This window comes from Oryzias melastigma, linkage group LG16 (genome assembly GCF_002922805.2).
Source record: "Oryzias melastigma strain HK-1 linkage group LG16, ASM292280v2, whole genome shotgun sequence".
NCBI classification, from domain to species: domain Eukaryota; kingdom Metazoa; phylum Chordata; class Actinopteri; order Beloniformes; family Adrianichthyidae; genus Oryzias; species Oryzias melastigma.
This window is the reverse complement of record NC_050527.1, coordinates 2,328,810-2,352,910: the sequence shown is the minus strand read 5'-3', so window position 1 is coordinate 2,352,910 and position 24,101 is coordinate 2,328,810. Positions and strand designations below refer to the sequence as shown.

Sequence of the window (24,101 nt, the reverse complement as noted above, 5' to 3'; positions counted from 1 at the left end):
TCAAGGGTTGGAGCTGCTCTGTCTCTTAATGCTCCTTTCCTAATGTAGTCTCACCACTCAGTTGGGTCACTTTTTTATTCTTGGCACATTTAAAACATTCAGAAAAAAAGAGCAAAATAGTTAAAAAAAAAACAGAATCAAGTTTAAATTCAAAATAGAATAAAAGCAGAAATGCATTGAGTAAACGTTCTGCTTCAAGCTGCAATTGCCAATCGGAAAAAAAAGAAAAAAAATAATTTTGAACATCAAGTCCTTCATCTCTGAAGCATTGTTGCCAACTAAGTAACTTCGTTGCTGTTTGACAAAATTCAGTGACTTTTGCTTTTTCTCTTCCCAACAGGCAGAAGGTGTTAATTTCCAGAACAGGTGAAGTCACATTCACAACACTGCTGCCTGGATCATTTCCCAAACCTTTATGATGCGGTCACAAATCCAGCTGCCACAGCGAGATGGAGATCAGCAGAATCTTCATGATTTCATGCTAATTTTTTATTTTTTTTTGAAAGTCATTGACGTGGTCATGAATAAAGACAGTGGCAATCAAGCGGACGTCAGGCATGCAGGACGACATGTTTTTTATTAGTGCTGTAAATCGATTAATTATATAAAAAAAAAATCAGATTAATCACACTTTGGTTTGTGATTAATCACTGTTACAACCCCTGGTCGTGTGTGTTTTGTGTGTGTGCTTGGTTTGTGTTTCATCTGTTTTACCAGCTCCTGCAGAAGTCCAGCTCCTCCACTGCTGCTGACTCCGCCCCTTCCTGCAGAGCTGATTGAGGCACCCTCCCAACCAATCCCTGAGCTGGGAGGGAAGCTTAAAAGAAGCCAGGAAGCTCTTCTCCAGTGGCGGCTGAAATTCCTGAGTGAGGAATTAGTTTCTCAGCCTGCCCCTGCTGTCTGCCTGGCCCAAGCCTTCTAGCTTCTGGTTTCCCCCTCTTTAGTTTGTTCTGCTTGTTAATTTTGCTCTGGTGGTTTCTTTAGTTTGTTTTGGTGTGATACTTATGTTTGACTGTTTGGTTTTGCTGTAAAGCCTGAGAACCTAAGTTACTATTAGTATTCATTCATTTGGCTTTTTGTAGTTTGTTTTATCTTATGTTTTGACACCTGTCACTCTATTAAACACTGTCTCTCATTCTTATCCCTGCCCGGTTATTTACTTATTTTCTTTATGTTACACATTTCTTCCTCCTCCCCAAGGAGGGACGTAACAATCACAATAAAAACAGTCTTTTACAAGGTATTTTTTAATTTAAAAAAGCAGCTTTCGTACGAAAACAAGCCATGTTTCCCGCATTTTTATCGTCTAAACGTTTACATTTATAAAGTATTAACTCCGAAGAGTAACTTGTGAGCACAAAACACACCAGTAAAATAAGCAGAACTAAATAACAGAAAAAAATAACAAGAATAAAGTATTGAAAGTCAATGGAATTTTTATTTATTTTGTAAGGGACCGTTTTATTAGTGGGATAATGCCCAAATAAGGGTGCATTATCATAAATTAATGCACGCAGTAGAAGCCTGAACCATCGGTTGCTTCATGGAGTGTAATTAATTGGGGCTTTTAAATGCTAACGCATAATTTTTTTTTGATTTATCACATGCGTTAACGTTAATTACTTTTTATATACCCCCAGGCTACTGGGCGGCTGGGGAATAGACTAAATAGACGGCTGCCGTCCGGAGACATCTACTCATTGTTGAGTCAAAGCTGCCGCCGGCCGGCGGTTCCAGCTGGTGCCTGTCACTTGACTGCCACCACACGACCTTGAAATGTTCCAAGGTGCCACTGACCAATGTCAATTTCTAGAGAAAAATTGTCTGGTTGTCACAAACTTTCTTTAAATGTGAACACAGCCTTACATATCATATTCCTCCTTGTCCTAAAGTAGCTACACAGCCTCCCAGACAGTTCATCTCTGAATTAAATTCACAATCCTCCATTTTTTTCCTTAACATGGTCCTTTCCCATCTTTTCAATTTCCTCCAGCTCTATCCTCCCTTCTGCACTCTAAGGTCATTCACAAGTTCTCTCCTCTCAATCTGATTTTCTATCCACAAGGTCAAGAACATTAAGCAGATCTGCTCCCCCTGTCTGAAACTCCCTAATGCAGGACTTCCACTCCAAAATCAGGTTTTGAAGAGAGGCTTAAAACTCACATTTTTTGGGTTAGCCTGAAACAATTATTGAAGCCTATCAACACTGAAACTTATTTTTACTTTTGTATGTTTGTGTCTATTTGTAATACACCTGAAGGTGACCTTGAGTGTTATGAAAGTGAAAGATATATAAAAATGTGTTTTATTGTTATTCCCAGTTTCAGAAAATGGAGAAAACATTCACTTTTTCATCAAACTGGTTAAAAAAAACTTTTGATTTGTCCAGAATATTCACTGTGTTGCACTTTCCCTGCATTAGAAGCACTAGGGCACAAACAGTGTGGTCAGATGGTTTTATGACTCTTCATTAGCTGACCGAGTTTCCCCAACAAAACACATTATGAAATTTTCTCTCCATTCATTATTTGTGAACTCTCATCTTTTTCTAGAAATTCTCCTGGGAGTTTAGGACATAAATGACTCGATAACAAGGCTGTTTGCTTTTATGAGGAAGAGCTGCTTCAGAATTCTGATGGAAAAAAATAAAAATCAGGATGAATCAACGCAAATCAGATGGTAATTTCTTCAACAAAAAAAGAGTGCATCATCCTGATGCTATCCATCACTGGTGGAGTATTATTCATGATGTGCTCATGAATGCAAAGAGAAATGTTACTATTGCTGTAACACATGTAAACACATTCTAAAGATTATTATAATAACACACTTTATTTAGAAGTTTGTCATTAGCATATTTTTAGCAAAAAAAGAATGTTGTCTAATTTGAAGAAGACATTTTCTTTAGGAGTATCTGTTTTTGTTGTTTGTTGCATGGTTAAAACAAGGTTTTTACAGAACATTGTCATATTTGAACAAATGACATTCACAATGAAAGACAAGAGCTTTTGGTGTGTTTGTTAACTACAATAACACAATATGGAACAGGACTCCAAAAAGGCTATCTGGCTTCAGGAGATCAAATAAAATATTAAAATGAAAGCTATGGATGAAATTAAAAGAAAACAAGCTATGCATCAACTATGTGTAAAAATAAAAGTAAAACATGTGTTACACCACCTATTAAAATCTAACCTAATCCTTCAAAATCTGTACATTTTTTTTCAAGGTTCTGGTTCTGTATTCAAACTGTCACATTAACGTGTCATTATGCAAGTTTTTAAACTCTGTTTTCAGGCTTTGATTCAGGGTTGTCAAATTCCAAAACACACTTTAGGTAGAGGGAAGAACAAGCTAAATATTTAACACACAAAAAAAACGAAATTATTAAAACTTTTAAACTTTTTTTCAACTTATATTTGAGTTAAACCAGACAGGAATATTTTTCCAGAATAAATCATAAAATAAATAAATAAAAATAAAACAAATTATATAATATGTCAAAATTGTGCGAGTTAAAAATAAAAGAAATGCTAAAGGAAAAAAAATATATATATTTTTTACTTTTATGTCATTTTAAATTTAAAAAATTGACTTATAGATATCCCAAAATATTTTGTTCTCCATAAAATATATCCTATTAAAATCGTCTATTCTGGCAACACTGACCTTTGGCAAGGCAGCTGATGCGCTGCATGATGGGATTTGGAGTTAATTTTGTAGTGATGGTTGCAGACACATTGGGCCTGCTGTCAAATCTCGTAGTGCAGGGAATTGTGGGATATTGTTCCCTTTGCCTGTCTGGGCGGATCAGGGTTTAGGTGTGGGTTTTGTCTGTGTTTTTTATTGTCTGGCTGTTTTACTCTGTTTTGCCTTTAGTTGTTTAATCCTGTTATGTTAGAAGTCATTCTAACTGATCTCTCAGCCTCCATTAATGTAGTGTTGCTTCAAAATGTTAGCAAGATAACATTGGGCCGTTAATAATAATATAAAACAATCTGGAGGGCCGGATATAATTAATTTGGGGGCCGGATTCGGCCCCCGGGCCTTAACTTTGACACATACTTTTCATAAAAAGCTTGCAGTCATTGAACACAAATTGAAAGTTAAAGGAGTTAAACTTTTATTCATACTGCTAAAAAATAATCAGGGACTCTGATTTGGTAGCGACATATGGCTTGCATCCTTTTTGTTTAATGGAAGTGCCACATTTTGAAAATAGATCATGAATGAGAAATTCAAAATTTCAAAATGGATCTATCAATACGACTAACCAAGGGCACCGAAACACAAACCAAACTATCCTCATAATGCTTCAGACTTGGCAAACCTGGACACCTTTCCTTAGAGAGCTGCTAGTATTCTAAATGGTAATTATGACCCTCTAACACACAGAGGAAAACACATGCACAAACTACATACAAAACACCTGGACTCTACAAATTAAATCCCAAAGACAAAGGCAAGGAAAGAATTCTGGGAAAAGGAGAAAAAAAAGAGAAGTGAAAAAAGTAGAACAAATGTGGCTAATCATGGAAAAAAGCAAAGAGATAAAAACGGTGAGTATGTAAATGTGAAGTCAGAGAGTTCAGATGGAGAGAGGAGTTATAATATGCTGAGCTGACCCAGGGCTGCAGGTCTGAATGTCCAGGGGCCAGCGGGAAACCATCATCAGATCTCTGTGGTTATCATTATATCGAGAGGAAGGTCTTTCTGCGCTCCCTTCAATTCTTTCCCCCCTTCTTACACCGACTCCATTTCTCTCTCAGGGCAAAGGTGAGGCGGCCTGGGGAGCGAAGGAGGGTGAAGGGTAACATGGGGCAAGCTCTGGGTCGGTGGTTGTCGTTAGCGATGCAGCTTGACCTGCTCACCCATAACTCCAAGTTTTACTTTTTTTTCTATTCTCTTTTCTTTTTTCTATTTTTTTTTTTTAAATCATACACCATCATTCTCTCCCACCACTGCTAGACTAAGCATATCACTGAAGGAACTTGTTGGTAAAAGTTTCTCAAAGACTTTTGTTATAATATTTTGTTCTGAACAAATAAGAATGTGGTCAATTTGTCGTGGAGATTACATATTGAGATAGTTTGTTATCTGTATCCACACACACTGTTTTTCAGTGTATAACTCCGGGCTCACACTGCATCCGCTCTGGCTCTGGTGCAGATGCTGGAGTCCTTGCGTAACTTGAAAAGTCCAGTCCAGTCTGGCCTCTCTGGCACTCCTTATCAGTTTTTTGGCATCATATTTTTGTCAGATCCCAGAGCGAGCCGGAGCACTTTTTTGCTAAGTCATGCTATTAACGACCTAAACTATAAATCATGCGAGCGAATGTAAAGTGCATCCGGTACATTTTTTAAATTAAACCTGTTTTCTGCCGTTCTCTCTGTTTTCACTGTGTTGTAAACATTACGTCATAGTGACAACCAACCCCAGTCTATGTGTTTGATGCCTACTCATTGTATTAAGACGACTCAGAAAAATAAGTGTAGTGATATAATTCAAAATCACAGTGGAATGAAGGTTTGTTTACCAGTGCTTTCTTTATAAATGGCGGTTATCATGAGTTTACTCTCGCAAGGTCAGCAGCAGAGCCTGTGGCTGCAGCACTACCGCAGCCAGCCAAAGCGAGTCATCTGTTGTAGTTAGTCCACTCCGGCGTCCACACCAGAGCCAGACCGGATGTGTGTGACTTTTAGAAAATAGATATTGAAAAGAAAAATAACTGAACAATCTCATGACTCCCGACATGAAGGCATGTTTATCATTACTTTTGTACAGCTTTTCAAAATAAAAAAAACCTGATCCATCAAAATCTGTGTCTTCCATGCATAGTAAATGAGATATAAAATTGGTGCTTACATTTAGCCATGAGGAAAAAACTTGCTTTTTTGACAGGCGACAAGAGCATCTACGTTATAAACACACTTTTGACAAGAATTGAGCATCAAATTTGACACATGTCATAAAAGATGCAGCAGACGAAAATTTGACATGAATCACGTTTGGTGTGAACGCAGCATTACGTTGGGCTTGGTGGATTTTTTCAGAAAAATTGCACTTTTCTCCCAAAAGATTGACTTGTATGTGATTTTTTTCATCTTAATTATGCATTTTTGTATTTGGCTGCCGTGACTTTTATACCAGAGTGGCTTATAGTCTGAAAAATAAGTTACCTGCAATAAAAGAGGGTGAAAAGTGAATGTTTTTGTGGAGATAAATCCATGTCTACAAAAGGTTTCAATTTATATCCCTTTAATAGTATGAACTGTTGCTGTAAGACAAAAAACAAATGTAAAAAGGACCGTCAAGTAGAAGATGAGGTGGTGGAAGAACCCTAACAACATTGGATCAATGAGATCCTACAAATGCACACACACACACAAGGAGACCACTCTAAAACACTAGACATTTTCCATAGATTAGAAATGACCCCAATTTGCAAAAATGTTGCAAAAAAAACAAAAAAAAAACCAAAACATTATTTCTGCTGTCATGAAGCTGTTGGGACAAAAAGAAACCCCCATCCCTTTTATTGTCAAGCACTCCTTTCTTTGCCACCAACACCACCCACTTTATCAGTGCAATCACAACACAAACAGCCTCATCATTGGGCAAACTGTCCTCTCCTATCACCTTTATTTCCACAAGCAACCTAATTAGTCCTAAAGAGAGAAAAGCCAATAAACAGAGGAAAGTGGAGAGGCAGAAAGAGAAAGAAAGGCTATCATGTCCATTTGTGTGGGTCTGAAACCGCAATCGCATGGCTGTATTTTTTTTCCCTCCGTTTTTCCATGTCTTTTTGTTGTTGTTGTTGTCCTCACTCTTTCTTTATCCTTTTTTTCTCAGAAAGAAAGCCTTCAAAGGAGCGATTGTAGGGAGCAGCTGAAGTGGTCTGTTGGTAAGCGGACGGCAGGGCAACACAACAAACATGGCTGGCACTAATCAGGGCCCTGGCTAATGTAAACAATGTCATTTTTTACCCTTAATGAGCCAATTTTCCGCAGATACGAGAGGGCTAACAATTGGGGCAGCGCCTTTGATGTGATTCATCTGAAGGTTTGTTTGTGATCGCTTGGCACTTTTTGTTGGAAGCCCTGCGCCCAGCTGCTTTCATCTACCCCTGAAAAGGGAGAGCCACGACTCACTTGGGTACAGAGAGAGGGGAGGAATAAAAATAATAATTTTCTTTTTCTAGCCTTTTATTAAAAGACATCCACCCTCCCCCTTTCACCATAAACTGGTCCTAATCAGCTGACCAGCCCCCTTCCCTTCTTGTCCACCTCCCTTTCGGCTTCACGCACATCCACACACATTTGTGAACACGCATCAAGTAACAAGAGCAAAGTAGCATAATCTATGAAGGATTAAAAAAAAAAAAAAAGGTTCAAGCTGGGCGTCTATAGTGATCAAATAGCGAACTCATTAAAAGGCGCCCCTGTGCGCGAACGGTGGACACTGACAGGGACTTCATTAACATGATGCTGACAAAAGGTGAGGCAGACCAAAGAGGCAGCCGGCAGGCCAGGTGTGTGTGCCGCGGTGCCTTTCAAGAAGGCACCATAGCCAGAGGCCGGGTGGACTCTCCATGAAAAGACATACTGACCACAAACGGGCGCACTCCATGAGCGGAGAAAAATGAGAAGCACATGCTTGAAGATAAAGAGAATACATGATGCAAAAAAGTTGCTCCACCTTTTGGACATTTAACTTCTTTCTACAAGTTTCCCCATGAGAAGCAGTTGATCTTAAAATACTTTATTACATTTTATAATAAAGTGAACTCTTCTGAAGTTCATTAAAGGGCACAAGAACACACAAATGACCTAAATAAACCGTAAAGAGGAGTGAGACAGGGATATTGATGTAATGAAGGTAGTCAAAAAGGTAGTGACCACGGGCAATGCGTCGCCTCATGTCCAGGCCTGTTGCAATCAATCACTGGAGCTGAAGTGAAGTCAACTCCAGGCTAGTCAGGCGGTCGCCCAATGCAACCATCTATATACAACGACACGCACACAAACACCTCTGCCTTCCTCTCTGGCCATTAGTCAGGGCCCCTTTGGGGCCGGCCAGCACACAAACACACGTACAAACTGCACCTGCTGGGCCCTGCAGTTACCAGCTGTCAACGCCACGTGCTTGTGCCGTCTGCTTAGGATGTGTGTGGGTTTCAGTACTGAAAAGAGGAAAAGGTGGAGGCAGGGATTTATAAAAAGAAAGATTCCTCAAAGAGATCCACCTGCATCCCAACACTTTCAAACCAAGTTAAGAATGTTTGTAAAATATTGACCCTGATGTTCTTAAGTCAGATATATTATACACTTATCCTCATAAAAAGACATATCTCACTAAAAGTATCTACTGTTTAAATACTCTTTATAAATATGCAGCAGTAAGAGCTAACCTTTTAACCCTTGTGCTATCTTATGGGGTCCAGATGACCCAAGCCTTACATTTACATGTTATCCATCCTATAATAAATGTGGACAGAGGTGAACAAGATTTCATGTCTGCCACAGACACCAGTGAAAATTATAAATTATTGAGAAAAAAAAAAAAAGTTCAAAGTGCTGTCTTTTGGGGTCCAGATGACCCCACTCCCAAAGTCAGCATACCTAGGCTAGCACAAGGGTTAACATACCTGCAGCATGGAGAAACTAGATATTCTGAAGTTTAATCAAGAAATCATCTATGTTTGTAGACCGGGGGTCAGCAACGTTTATGACATGAAGTGTCAATACGAAATAGTCTCCTTAACCCTTGTCCTATCCAAGGTATGTTGATGCTGGTAGTGGGGTCATCTGGACAGCGTGCTGATTTTTTTTTTTCTTCAATGATTTTTGATTTTCACTGGTGCGCATGGCAGACATGTTATCCTGTCCAACTTCATCCTCATTTGGAGGAATCACACACCAATGTAAAGCTTGGGTCATCTGGACCCATAAGATAGCACAGGGTTGGGTTAACAACTGTGCCAACACTCTTGTTTTTCTCAAATTTCGGCTTATCTTATCAGGGGTTGCCACAGCGAATCAGCTGATTCCCACAGGTGGTTTGGCAGAGACTTTTTACGCCAGATGCCCTTCCTGACACAACCCTGTATTATCGAGGCACAGGGAGACCCAGGTAGACAGCAGAGTGAAGCGTCTTGTCTAAGGATCTACCCTGGATTTTTTTAGTTCATTGCCACCCTGGGAAGTGAACCCAGGTGTTCTTTGACTCATTCCTACACCCAGCCAACTATAATGTGAACTCTAATACAAAGAATAGTTGATGGTGCATTCACCATTTTGTAGAGCTGTCCAATTCTACAATTTTAAAATCCAGTTTCCCCAAAGTCTCTGAAAAACCAGTGTGCACCAATGCTCACTACACTGTAAAAAGTATGAGCTCCCTCTACTCAATAAAATTGTGGCAACAAAGTGACAATTAATAACATTGAGTAAATTCAACATCTCCAAAAAATAATTAATTTCTACTAAAAAAATTGTTTAAAACTGAAATAATAAACTTAATTAATATGTAAAAAGAATAAGACAATGCTTAGTTAAAGCAACTTAAATTCTAGCAGCATGTCAGTTAATACTGCTCAAAAATTTTAAGTAGTTAAAAAGGGTTTTTCAAAAGAAAATGATAAAAAATATTCCAAAACATGTAAGAAATTTGATTTAACTTAATTTAACAAATTAAAGGTTATATTACTAAAATACTTTGCAAAATTCATTAATTTCAACTGTTTTTGGGGAAATTTTATTTTATTGTGGTGCGATTGTTTTTTTAATCACACCTGCCTTCATAAAGACCTAACATTTATAAAGTTGTAAAGCTATATTGTAACGACTCAACTGGTAAGTCAACTGTAGCAGGGACCCGAAAGGCAAGCTATTGTTTAACTGACTGGGGAAGAGATACGTCCGTTTGTCCCAAACGTCGCACAACTCCGAAAACAGTCTGAGACAGAAGACATAGCAGCAAACTGCGTACTCTCATTTCCAACATCAATGTCCATTTATTTTAAACACACACGGACAGCAAAACAGTATGAACCTCACTTCTGCTCACAGCTCCCTCACTCATGGTGAGCAATGTAACACACCCAATATTTCCCACTTCCCATGAGTCTTAGGAGCTGAAGGCGGGGCTAACCCCCATTATGTTCATTATTTCTGAAGCCAGAAACGGCCTGTCCCAGTATTTTTCTTTTTTTTTAATCGTTTTCTCCTTAACGAGATAAACAATAGTCGCATTTCCATTAACTCTGAAATTTCGCAAATTGGAATTTGGATAGTAAATGATCCAAATGGAAACACCACAGTTTGGAAAAAACTGGCATTTTTCGAAAAAAGAAATTGCGCTTACAGGAAGAAATAGACATTTTTCGCAAAGCGGAAACATTTTTTTCTAAATAAATGCGCTTCTCGGTATGAAGTGTCTGATCTGAGTACGGCACAGCGGGTGCTGTTATAATTTTGTTAAAAACATTTCATTTGGTCATTACCTCAAAATGTGACAAGATCTGTTGAGATTAATAAAGTTCTGAATATTGATATCTGTTTCCTAGCTTGTTGTCATTATTGATAATTATGCTAAGAAATCAGTGTCTTCACATAGAGAAGTATCATTATTATTATTAATAATGAATAACTGAAGGCAAACTAAGCAAATTTATTATTTCAAATTGGTAGCCCTTCGTATGATTCAGTACCCATGAAGTAGCCCGCAGTTTCAAAAAGGTTGGTGACCCCTGCTCCAGATGAACAAAGTTACAGACTGAATCCAACAAAACTCAAAACAAACGACTAATTTAAGATAATTCGAGGAAATTGACACAATTTACAAAAAGAAATAAAGAAGTATTTTAGTTTAATTTCCCTTAACTGTAAGAGCCGTGCCATGTGCTTTTGCTGCAAGCGAGGACAGGTCTGGACGTAGCCAAACTGTGCTCCAGAGGGGGAGGAGCTATCAGGTTGAAACCGTTGAGACCAATGTATTCCAATTGAGTAAAATTTATTATTATCCAGAGATTTCAAATTAATGTAAAATTCTTAGTAAATTCTAATTAAGGTTTTAAAGATGTTTTTAATTAAACAAATATTATGCAGATTTTTTTAATTACAGTTATAAAAATGTTTAATTCAATTTATTTTTTTCAAAAACTTGCAATACTAAATTGTATTAAATTTAAGTTACTAATATATTTTACTTAATAATTACTTAACTCAAATCCCACTATTTACAGTGTAGACTGGCAAATAAAGACCACAATGCATTTGGTTTGAACATTTTTTCATGTGAAAAAAATGCATTTGAATATATTATTTATAAAACATCTAAGTTTTCATCTTAAGAACAATTAGTTTATAAATAGTCTTCGTAAAAGGCTAATTTATTACGCATTCATTTTGGGAAATCTGTGACATCATACTTCCCATAAAAAATAAAAAAAAAATAGTGAGCATAGTCAATAGATAGTCCTGCAGTAGTCTCATAGTAGTTTGGAAGTAAGGAGGGAATTCGGACAAAGCCAGACTCTTCTGTCTCACTAATGTGTCTTACAATGACATCAATTCAAAAAAAGACCATTGGGGGTGTGCTTTATAATCCAGGGTGCCCAATAGGGAAGGTAATTGTTATGTTCCAACAGCTAAATTCATTCAGGGCATGTTTATTAGACCACCATCAAACAAGGCGGCGCACATTAAAAGCTCAAAACTTAAAAACAACGATGTTCAGTACAGAATCCTGTGTGGTGAGACTGTTCACAGCTTTTTAGATCTTCAGCACTTGACAAAAAGACTTTCCTCTTCTTCTCTTTAACATGTTTGGATCTGGATACTTTCAATGACTGCATCTGTAAACGTATTCATAAGGATGGCTCGACTGGCCCTGTTGGAAGACTTTGCAAATGTAAGCTTAAGATGAGAATGAGTTGTTCAAGTTCCCGTCAGATTTTTCTGCCATGAGATGATGGATGACAGCTTCCACAGGCTGCTCTTCCTGAGCTGTGCGAGGAACTGTCCTCCACCGCTGCTTTGATGCTGTCACTGTGTGAAGCGTGCTTTTAGCTTCTCATCTGAAATGGGATCAGTTATTTAAACAGTTTCTTTCTAAAAAGCATTAATGTGAGGTTAATTTAACATTTTGTTTCAATTCTAAGACATTCTATTATAAACCTGATTGTTTTATAACTTGACTAAAACTATCAACGATTCAAATTCCACCATGGAAAGAAAATCCATTACTGGAAGTCACTGATTATTCAGCATATTCATGTAATCAGTTGATTTCACTTGTTAAAACAATAATTGCAGCACTTTCCTTCTTTGTTAAATTAAATCCACAAAGTGGCTTTTCTCTAAAACTCTTCAGACATAAAGGACGCCAAAGAATTATGCACATAAACATGAACCAGTGAAATACTAACAACCAAATGAAAACCTCTTTTATTCTTGGGGGAACATGAATCTTGAGATTCCTACACAATAAGGCAGAGGAAGAGGAAACTGGGTTCAGCCAACTATGGGAAACGTGTCTGTTATTTTGGGGGGGAAAAAAAATCAATAATGTGTTGTGATGTGAAAGTGATTCCCCCTGGATTTAGTCGTGTTGTGAGCAAGCCTATTCTCTGTGTGGTCGTGACGTAAACGCTGTACTTTGTTACTGTGAGTAGCAGAAAGCCTTGGAGACCCGAGCAGCGATTAAGCTGTACTGGAGCACATTAGCTCAAGCCATGGCAGGCTGGAACAGCTGAAACAGGCTCGGCATGAAAAAAGAGGCTCAGAGGGAAGTAAAAGATGATAGCGAGATGAGTGGGGGAAAAAAATAATAAATGGGAGTCGAAGAGACAGCTACAAAAGGTAAATTATGGAGATAAAAGAAAGGAAGTCAGAGGAACCACATTTGTGTGACACGTCGTACAGCTTGTTCATCGGTTTCACTCCTACACAAATGAATTTACACGTCAAGAAAGAGACAGGGTACAGGAAACCAGACACACTTGGTGGTGTCGATGCTGACAGAAAAGAAAAAGTCAGTGTAGAAATGGTCATTAGCTGCAATGGCATCGTGAAGAAAGAGGGAGAATCGGGACAGGCTCTCTCTCCTGATGACTATTTACAGGCTGCTCTCCAAAAAACAAACCAGGGGTGTAACGATTAATCAACGTAATCGATGAATCGATTCATATTCCTCCAATCTAACAAGATCGATCTGTCTGAGGCAAGCTGTTAATTAAATCAATCATTAAATCTTTTTTTTTTTTTTTTTGATTATATCAATATTGGAAAGTTCCATTTGGATTGAGGCTTATTTTTCTTTAACATAAAAACGACCAAATTGCAGCAAAAAGTTAAACTATCACTGCTGTCAAATGTGTAGAAACACTTGAAATTTTGCAAAGACGTGTGACCATACAGTGTGTAGGATGTTCTAATAATGGTATTATTTTAAAGGGGGAAGACAACAGTTAGCTAAACTTTATGAAACTCAAATGTGAATGGATTTTACATTAATTCTTGCTTACTTGTGTTCAGATATTTAATTTACCAGACCCTCCAGGATTTTGAGGCAGTTGTTTTTGATCGTTGTGGAGTATAACGCCTGAGATGCAGTAAAAGTTTCCCTTTTATTTTTTTTCCAGCACCTCAAAAAATATAAAATAATGTTAAGTTATTAAATAAAACTTATATTCTCATATTCCAACTCTTTTTATTGTGACATGTGCAGTAGGAAAATACTGCACCATGAGCATACAACGTTGTACTTTCATTTAACATAAATAGAACTGTAAAACCTAAAATGAACTTTTGGTTCTCCCTGCATACAATAACTCAAATATCTGTATATTGATTTAAACATACTTTAGAATAATAATAACATTTTGCAGAGAAAAATTATAAACTTGAAAAAAAAAAACAGCATAAACAGATAAAGCCTCAGACCACCAGGTACTCCACAGAATCTTCCTCTTTATCCATTTAAAAACTTCACTGGAGAGTCGCTGATAGAGGAAGACAAAGGCTTTGAGGAACTGATCTGGTTTCTTCTGTCAGTCATCATCTGCTCAGGAGAAGGTTCTCTCAGGTATCTATACTGGTTAGTTGTGGAGGTGGTTCTATATGGAATAATTTTTCTGCAGACTCTTCCTTTGTATCATCAATTAAAGTTGAATTGCTCCAGACTTATCTTTATGTTGATGTAGTTTTTTGTTGGTGCACTCTCTGTCTTTTTCATGTTGTACTGCTGCGGGTGTACGCGACCCCTCTGCACTCGCTCAAGCTCAACGCAAACACGTATGTAATGACCATTCACACATGGTTTTGAGAGAAAAGAGGATAAAGACAGAAAGGGCTCAAGAGAGTTAGTAAAAAAAAAAGAGCACGGCTCCCAGGAAGGACTCACACAGGAAATAGTTGCAAAGCTACGTCGTCATCTATGACTGTCGTCACGGGAGTTTGGTCAAAGTTGTCATAAAGTTGCGGTAAAAGTGTAAAGTTGCAGGGTGTGCAACAAATTGCGGGGTTTGCTTGAATTTGAGTTTATAGTTGCGATCGCAACATCTCAAAATTCTGGAGGGAGTGATTTACACTTGATTATCCTGCAAGAAATACAATGAATCTGGAAAACTGCACCTGCGCCGTTCAGTATCCAGGTATTTTATCTCTGAGTCACATCGGTTGAACTTTGGAATAAAGATGTCGTGGATCGATTTAAAGTCAGTGAATTGGATCGTTCCAAATGAACCAAGATCATCTATGAATCGAATCGTTAAACCCCTAACGCAAACCCTACGTCTGAACCCTTTTTTCATATTTTCTTTTACGTCTTTTTTGAATTTTCTGGTAAATTTGTCACGTTTCGTGTGGTTGGAACAGTAATATGAGCAACCCTTGCAGAGGAAGACATTAATGGAGGGCAATGCAGAAAGGACAGCAGCATTTCTTCTCTCAGTCTTGGAGAGAATAAACTCTATCTGACCACGATCTTAACTTCTAGCCTCTGCCATGTTCTGTCCGTCTCTGCCCCCCGTCACCCACCTCTCCCCTCTATCACTTCCCCACATATAGCACCCCTCCTCTTTCACGCTTTCATTTCTCTCTGCCGCTTCAGCCCACCTCTCCACCCCCTTGTCTCTCCAGGAGGCAGTTGTCAATCAAAAGCTTCTCCCACAATCCCTCTGGAGCTCATTGTGCCCGCGGTCGCTGGCGGAGGCAGGCGTTGTGAGGCGACAGAGAGTCGCAGATGGAGGGAGGGCTGTCAATCATTGTCACTAATTATTAATTTCTGTCACTCAGGCCCCTGTGGCAGCCATGTAGCAGGCACCTCTTACTCCATCTCTCCCTCCTTCTCTTGCCTTACTCCCCTGCACGCCAGTTTGCATCGCTCCGTCCCTTCCATTAGCTGTCCCTCTCTGCCTCCCTTGTCCCTCGTTAAAGTCTCCACTTCTCCTTCACCTTTGCCTTCTTCATTCAGGTCACCTGACATATCCATTTCACCTTCTTCCCCTCCGTGCTGCCGCCTGAGCTCCACCCTGCTTTGGCTCTCTGCAGTCCCAGGTTGAGTTGATTTAGTATGCCACCCTGGCCACTAAAAGTTCAACCTTTCATTATGTGGTGCACGTGTACTAAGAACTGCCCTCTACCCTTCTCTCTTCTACCATCGCCGGGTCAGTCCCCTTGACTCTCTGCTCCCTTTTAATTGTATTCTGCTCTCCACCCCGCTCACTCTCATTTTTCCCCACCTGACCTCTTCAATACGCTACATTCAGGTCCTGCTCTAATTCCTCAAGAATCCCAAAAAGACATTTAAAAGAATAGCTAAACTAGTTTTTTTGTTCGGCTCAGACACACAGGGTCTTTGTAGAAGTTATGATCTGATTCACTGAACTTGAGTTTTCAATTTGCATCTACTTTCACTTGTAATGTCACTTTGATGTAGGTTAATGAGGGGGGCTTGACCCACATGTGCTGGAAAGAGGACAGGACTGGTCCACTCATGGTTCGGATCCTCCTCTTGTCCAATTACCACAGGTGGGGAGTGGAAACCAGGAAGAGTGTGAGCCCACTCTCACATGTGGCATATCAATCACATTTAAAAAACTGTAAAAGTCACATTTACAACAGAGTCAGAACTTTGATGCAGGTTGATACAAACACTGATGGAGAGATATTCTCTTTTGAGGCTACTCACACAGAAATCCTTTAGTCTTCCTACAAAAGCTAGTTTTGCAAGGAAAGTTAGGGCAGTTCACCAAGTTATATCTCGATATAATTTTTTTTTTTTTGGACAGCCAAGATATTTTTATAAACCCTATCCTTTAGTTTACACCGAAAACTGAAACTGCTCAAAAAGCTAGCAGGAACACTTAAACACAAACCAAAACAACACAACACGCAAACTGACTCATTCTGATCTTATTTGGCAGGTGGACCAAATAAGACTGGACTGACCCCTCTTTCCTTATATTGTTGACTCCAAAAAGCCAAAATCCCATAGACCGGGGGTGTCAAACATACGGCCGGGCTGTAAGCGACCTGCCAGATGGTTTAATCTGGCCCTGTCATGTAGAGAAAAACACATACGGATGTTTGGGAAAAAAAAAAAAACAAGTTTCTAGCCCAGTCCTATGGCGAGTTATGGTTATTTAAAGAAATGGCCAAAATATGCAATATACAATTCCGCCACTAGGGAGAGCACAGGAAAAGCAAGAGATCAAAAAAGCAAACGATAAAAAATGTAAAAAGGAATTAGGCTATTATGTTGGTTGAGGCATTTTTTCCAATTGAGAAAAAAAAAACAAAAAAAAAAAAACAAAGCAAAGATAAGTTGACCGTACGTTATTTAGCTGGACTTAGCAAACCCTCCCTAGATCATTACCTGTGCTAGTCCCCAGCCCGGATAGAATACAAGGTTGTGTCACGATGAACATCCAGTGTAAAAATCTCTGCCAAAACCACATGTGCCTATCAGTTAAAGCTGATTTGTCATGGCAACCCCTGAAGGGATAAGGTGAATATTTGATAAAAATAACCTTTCTTCCTCTAGTACCTTTTTTATAAGCTGCTCTTACTAACCTAATTTTTTTTGTCATGATTTTTTTTTTTTGCGCAAGTTATTCAAGTTATAAACTGACCAATCAGATGCCTTAATAAAATTATGTGGAGCCTACTGGCTTCCAACGCTTGAAACATTTGACAGTTTTTGAGTAGCTCGGATCCAAGTGTGTACTTCTAATACTCCTGATTGGCGAGAGTGATTGCCATAGAAATGATGACTCCAACATGGTGGCATTTGTATCACACACACAAGGGTGACTGAAGTGACTTCATTTGGTTGGAGCCAGAAGTAAACAATTTTCTGTTAGTGACGCCACACTGACTCACTTCTGTTCATAGGTCCTACTTCCTGTTTGTCAGAGTTAATGGACTTGTTTGGACTGTATTGTTTCCAGTAGGACTGCTCTGACTGATTGCAAGGTTTTTTCTTGAAGTGCTGCTGCTTTCAATCCTCAAAGCACATCCATACTAAAATCATATTTTTTTTTTTAGAATTAAGGATTTACTTGAGTGTGCTTAATGGATACTGACTTGTTTGTGCAAATATGTATCCAGTTTTGGAATAGTCTGATTGGTGGCATATCCTGCTAAAGTGGTAAAGGCACCAGAGCTAAAAATTGACTTCATTTTGCATAAACCAAATCAGCAATCTGTTTTTTATGCCTTTGTTTTAAAGGTCACAAGGTTATAAGGACCTCCAGGTTGAATTCTGAACTTTGAACAGATCACCACAGCACCTCTTTTCATTGATCTTTAGCATCATATTTGCTGGTTTGCTCTTATCTTAGGTTCATGTTGCGTAAACATTTTTTGTTCAAGATTTCCCTCAAGCCTGACTAACGTTATTTGGTATACAGGTGTTCATGATGGACTCCAGTGAATGCAAAGTGGCCAAATCATGAACTGCCAAATAAAGCTCCACAGCAGTTTGCATTTGGCACCAGACTGTTTTGCTGTTTGCATGAATAAGAATCCATGTGTTTCAAATAGTTTAATCTTTCAACTGATCCATTTCTTCTGCAGGTTTTCGATAATCATACTGTCAAGAACTTTAATATTCAACAAAGAACTTGTCTAAATGTTCTCTTTTTCTGCTAAATATTGCCCTTAGGAACAATTATTCCAAGAAATCCCAGAAATCTCAAAATACTAGTGTTCAATGCGAATGTAAACCATTGCGATTTAACAATTTGTCATTTTGAACAAAAATACCATTAAATTTGTTTTTTATAAGTTTTCAATATCAGAACTCAGTGAATTCATAAGTCTCCATAAAATGTGGATATTTTTTAGGTTTTTACTTTCAAATGGACGATGTAATCTTTGCATGGGCGATGTAGCATTCTGCATTTAAAAATAATAAAAAGAAACAAGCGTGTGTCTGGCTTACATATAAATCCAGAGCACTAGATAGTCCAATTAATTCTGGTGTTTCCACTCAGTTAAGCCTCGCTTCCACTTAGCGATTTGTTTTTATGGCGAATGCATGGTGTAGAACGCTAGCGTGTCAATACGTCATTGTGGTGCAACGACTAGAAAAGCATCAACAATAGGGTCATCCAGCAGCTCATCTTTTTATTGTACTTCTGGTACACACACAGGCATTTTCATTATAGACTCGCGACCAAAAGAGTACACAAGAAAACTGCTAAAACCCAAATGTTGGAAATGTTGGCTCAAATGAGGGTTATATTGGCGCTTTCTAATGTCTTCATCACTTTCTGCCAATCAACAGAGGGCTGCAGTGACTCTGTTCAACTTTTCATTGGACCTACAACAAATAGGATCCCCCAAGATGTACGGTTTCGTACTATTTAATGTGGTCCATTTTACAATAGAGAGGCTAAAAATACCGGACCGGACCGCTCAGTGGAAACGAGGCTTTAGAGAACTGGGCCGAGTGAGTGTGACATTACCCATGCTCAATGAACTACCATACTTCCAGTTCCAATGAAGTGAAGTCAGTTTGGTTGCCATTTTCTCACAATACAGGCATTACTATGTTTGAACCACAAATCAGTGCGCAGTGATTGGTCCGGTTCGGTCTGGGTCAATGTTTCTATGGCAACCAATCTCACCAATCAGGGGTGATCTTGTTTGAAGGCCACACCCCTTCCATTTGAAAGTTGGGGAAGCAACAACAGTTATTCTGACAAATAATGACCGAGTAATAGCTGTTTGTTTCTCAAAATAAATGTATGGGATTTTGGATTCCTGCAGTCACTCAGTCCAGTTGTTTTCTACAGTCAATGGCTGGAACCCAATTTCTCTATCCTGATTTCTTCCTGGCCAGCTTTAACACTTCCAGTAGATGTATACCGTTCCAGAGTGCACTGATCCATGCACTGACCCATCTCAGCTGAGTCAATCTCGGCATGTCACTTAATCACAATCAAGCACAGAACAAACTGAGTGCAGCCCCCCAAAACAAACTGGACTTTTGGGTCAAATGTATTCAGAACAAATCAATTTGTTGGACATAAAAAGTCCTTGATTGTAAAATTTATGTAAATTTATTCTTAAACAATAATTAAAATTAAAGGTTAATTAATTATCTTTTTTTTAAGTGCGTGAAAATTTAACAGAAAGCGTTTGGTAAAAGCATGTCTTGATATTTTTGTTCCCACAGAATGATCAGTCCAGAGGAAGAGACGCACTTTAACAGAGTTCCGGCTATTTGCAAATGAAAAGATAAAACTGGATATCCACAAACAGCCATTAGCAGCCCTCTTACAAAGCATCTTTTTCAACACCTCTTTTTTTTCCTCCCCAATGCTTCATCCTTTCATCTTCTCTCTTTCCTCACGCTCCTGGATTCAATATCTGTCACTTTCTCCTTAATTCTGATCTGTTGTTCTCTGGTCTTCTTACTCCTTTTTTCTCCCGTCTTCTCTTGCTACTCTCTTTCTATCTGATTGTCTTTTAACTTCCACCATTTCTCTCTGTCACCACTTCAATTCTCTCCATTCCTCTTTGTGTGTGTGTTTGTGTGTGCTTGTCAGCATTCAGCACCTCAGTGTAGACAGGGTTTATTGGCGTAATGCATTTATCACTGCTGCAAGCCAGAGCCTCTACTTCTTCTTTGAGCCAGTGAGTAATGAAAATAGGATCACTTTTGACAACACTGCAACAGACACACACACATTCCAGAGAACCCACCAGGTTACCCAAACTCACTCTTGCACACACACATCAGTCAGCAAACACACTTGGTGTAACAATAATTCTTGCATTTAACAAACCTGCAGTAGATAAAACTCTTTTAAATTCAGTTCTGCTTTGCTTTTGATTTTCTTTCAACCAAATTCTCTTCCAAGGAGCTAATTAATAACATTCACTTAATTTCATTTAAATGAAAGACACAGGCCATGAAATGCCTAACCAAGCTCTGAAATCCTCCTGAGAAAGGATATTTTTGACGTGTACCAGAGTTTGTTTTTTAGAATTTACTGTTTAATTGACTCTTTGGAGAACAAAATAAGAAATTAAATCTATTCAAATTATGTCAATAATGGGGATCTGATCAAAGACGAGGGAGGAGCTGCCATTAAATAAACTTTACCCATTTGTACAAGTGTCGTGAGTTTTTAACCTACATTTAGGACAAACTAAATATATATATATAATATTAGCTATCATTACTCTTAAAAAATGCATTTCCACAATCATGTGGGGGGGAAAAGAAACAGCATGGAAAATGACAGACAGTCCAACATGGATCCAATTATTAGAGAAAAAAATCCCTCAAAAGTTTGGGTGTTTCATTTAGATTTTTTTCCTCTTACTTTTAAAATTTTCTCCATTAATTTTTTATTTTTTTTGCGGGAATGCTTGATATCTATCATTTTTGTCTGACCCCAGCTTCCAATTTTACAGAGGTATTTTTGACACAATGTCCTTAATGTCCTTGAAACTATCCAAGTACATTTCATCTTTTTTTCTTACTTCTACAAAAACAAAACAAAAAAAAAGAATTGAGAGTTTTTTATGACAGTAAATAACAATAAAGACCCAGTTTTACCAATATTTTTTTTAAAGGTGCTTTTCCTCATCGTGATGGAGGGTCTCTTTAGTTTAGCAATCAGCAGTTTATATTTATGACAAATTTATTTAACTTCTAAAAAAATAAACTATTATTATTATTATTAAACTTGTTTTATGACTATGTATTTGTACAATTAACTGTGTGAAGCCCATCGAGACAATTGTGTTGTGATATCTTGCTAAAAAAATGAAATTAAATTAGAAACAAAGTTGGAAAAAAAAAAACAGGCAAATCAGTTCTAAGAATTTCTTCCAGGGGGTTTGACAATTATGCGTCAAAACTCTTGTGTTTGTTTTAAACCAGAAAAGTCAAGACTTTTTGAAACCTTGGTGTTATGATTGCTACCATTCTGGTTTTTATTTTAATTACAACCAAACAGGTTTTTTTTGGATCACATTATGATTATCTTCCTGTTTTCAAATGTAAAAACACATTTTTCTCTTTAATAGATGTGTTTGCCCTGTGTGGTTCTAACCATGTTACTGAAATAACGTCTTTATCTGGAGATATTGTGTGAAATAGCAGGTAAAGTGTCTCACCATTTCAGGCGAGGTTTTCTCAGGAGAAGGAAATCAGGTAAGATCAAGTGTTAATGGCCAGAGGTGCCTGTCCAATCTCATTTGTTCTGGCAGTTTCGGGGAGGTGGGGGAGGTCTTCACCAGTTTAAAACGATACCATCACCAAAGGTATTCCAGCCGAGCTCAGATTGGCCTTGACAGAACAAAACATAGCTGCAGCAAATGACTCAAGCACTTGATCCGACTTCGGAGAGCAAGAGCAGATCAGTGTGTAAAGTTGGAATTTTGGGAAACAAACTTCTGTTCAAACCATGCTCTTAAGATAATACAGGGGGGGGGTCGTCAGTGATGCGCCGGGTTGTGTGCGGAGGGCCCAAGTGAAAGGACTGCTGACTAATCTGCCGAAATGGTTAGAAAGTCTCAGAGGTATTACAGATGGCAGAGGTATTTGTTATTCATATGGCCCTGGAGGTGCATCCACACGGCTTGAGTGAGAGTATGCGTCCACGCTCACATGTCTGTGTGTGCATGCTTTTGCACACATGTGTGTGTCCTGTGCTGCATCTGCAATGCTGAGGATGCCATTAATGCTTACTGCTGATCGCCCTCCCACATTTAAATAACAATGGTGTAGTCAGAGAAAGCACTGGGGTGAATCCAACCCACAAAGCACCTACGGCCCGCAGGCCTGATGCCTGCTCCGTGTGGCTGCGAGTTCAGATTTCTGTGTATACAATTTACATTTAGGCGTTCCCATTTGTTCTCAAAAAAGGGAATTCAAGCGGAAACAAAGACAGACACTGAACCAAAAAACATAAAACAAGAAGCAGGGCAGGACCACCGACTGCAGAATGTTTACTGTCTTTTAGTATGTAGGTAGTTCAGATGGTGAATACTTAGATATCACTTTAATCCCTTCCTTGAAATCCCAAAATGCACTACAGCCAGTCCCATTCGCCCATACAAACACTTGCAGCTTGACTGCTATTCAACTTGACTTTATCAATGGTAGCAAACACCAAAGATAGCATCTGCAGAACAGGTTTTCTGGCAAATCAAACACTTTAAACTTTCTTTTTTATCTTATCTTATACTGGTACACTAACCAATTGAAGCAGCCACATTAAGACTACAATCCCATATTCCAAAATGCCACCACTTCATGTTAGTTTTAAGCAAATTCTGCAGAATGACACTGCACTACATCACTTGTAATTAGTTGCATTTTTACACATCCCGCGATGGCCACTGAGGTTTTTAAGAAAAATGTACAAATAAACAAATCAGACAATGTTTTGACATCGGTCAGTGGGCGCCCGAACACACTCGACGAGGGCTGTTGACATGGACCGGGGGTCCCAGTGATGACGAAATGTCATTCTGAGGATCTGATGAAATTTGTAAAATGACAAGATTATGTGTGTGCAAAATCTCAGTTGAGAATGTCCCGCTTTTTATAACCCCCGAGCTACCAGGTCGCTGGTGACTCTCGATACGGACGCCTTTCATCAGAGACACACAAATCGTCCAATCAGAGCTGCCAACGCCAAACTGTTGCCCAATTCTGTAATGACGTCATCCCCGCCTGATGGTCACTTGACTGTCACCATCTGTATTCATGATAATGAAAATGATTTCTTTCTTATAAAATCAGGCGGCGGCAGCTCATTTTGAAGATTTTACTGATGCCTTCCCATTGCACGGTGGTGGTTGTTTTTGTGACAGTAACAATACTTTTAATTTTCAAAAATTATAAGTATGAAATGAAAATGAAACTGCAGTAATGTTGATGTTTGTTTCATGTGCATCACTCAGCCTAGCAGCTTATTCTAGAAACTGTTTCGTTTAGCGAGCCTCAAATAGTATAAAACCTTGTTTTTAGACATTCACGACATTTTAATTGTTATAAATTTGTCTTTAATCTACACCTTTCCACGCTTTACTCAAAATCAGCACCGCTGAGAATTGTACATCTCAGTAAAAGCTGAGACCAAGAAATGAAGAAATTCTTGTTAAAATAAGTCAAACTATTTTTAATCCGAACCTTTGATAAAGTCAAAACTAAAATGTCACTGTAATTTTTGGTCCAATGTTAAGCATGTCATTTTAAAGTTCAATAAAAGTTTAAGAGTTAAACTGGCATTTATTGTCATGGTAACGCTTTATATTAAGGTGTGCTTGTTAAGTGTTAATAAGATATTAATAAGCATTAGTAAGATGCTTATAATTTGCTTATAAGCACTTATAAAGATATTAATAAGCCGCTTATTACACCATTATCTAAATTATGGCGTGATGTCAATCCAATTAATTATATGCTTGTAAATATTTAATAAGCACTTTGTAAGCTACTTATTAAAGTATTATATATTATCACGTTAATGGGCCGATAAGAATATGCTTATAAATATATTAATAAGCTGCTTATTAGACTGCTATTAAATCGCAAAGCAAAAGGCCACAAAGAATATGCTTATA

The 24,101-nt window shown here is 38.3% G+C and overlaps 1 long non-coding RNA gene across 4 annotated transcripts in view; it reads right to left on the bottom strand.

The window, feature by feature from the left end:
• LOC112143325 overlaps window positions 1-24,101 on the bottom strand; it is a 174,763-nt gene that overhangs the window by 145,946 nt on the left and 4,716 nt on the right. The window contains exon 3 of one of the 4 annotated variants that reach the window (XR_002918718.2): window positions 3,575-4,786. The exons of the other annotated variants lie outside the window; for them this stretch is intronic. This is a non-coding gene — a long non-coding RNA (uncharacterized LOC112143325). Of the gene's footprint in view, window positions 1-3,574; window positions 4,787-24,101 lie in introns of those variants that run through there. 4 annotated transcript variants of the gene reach the window in all.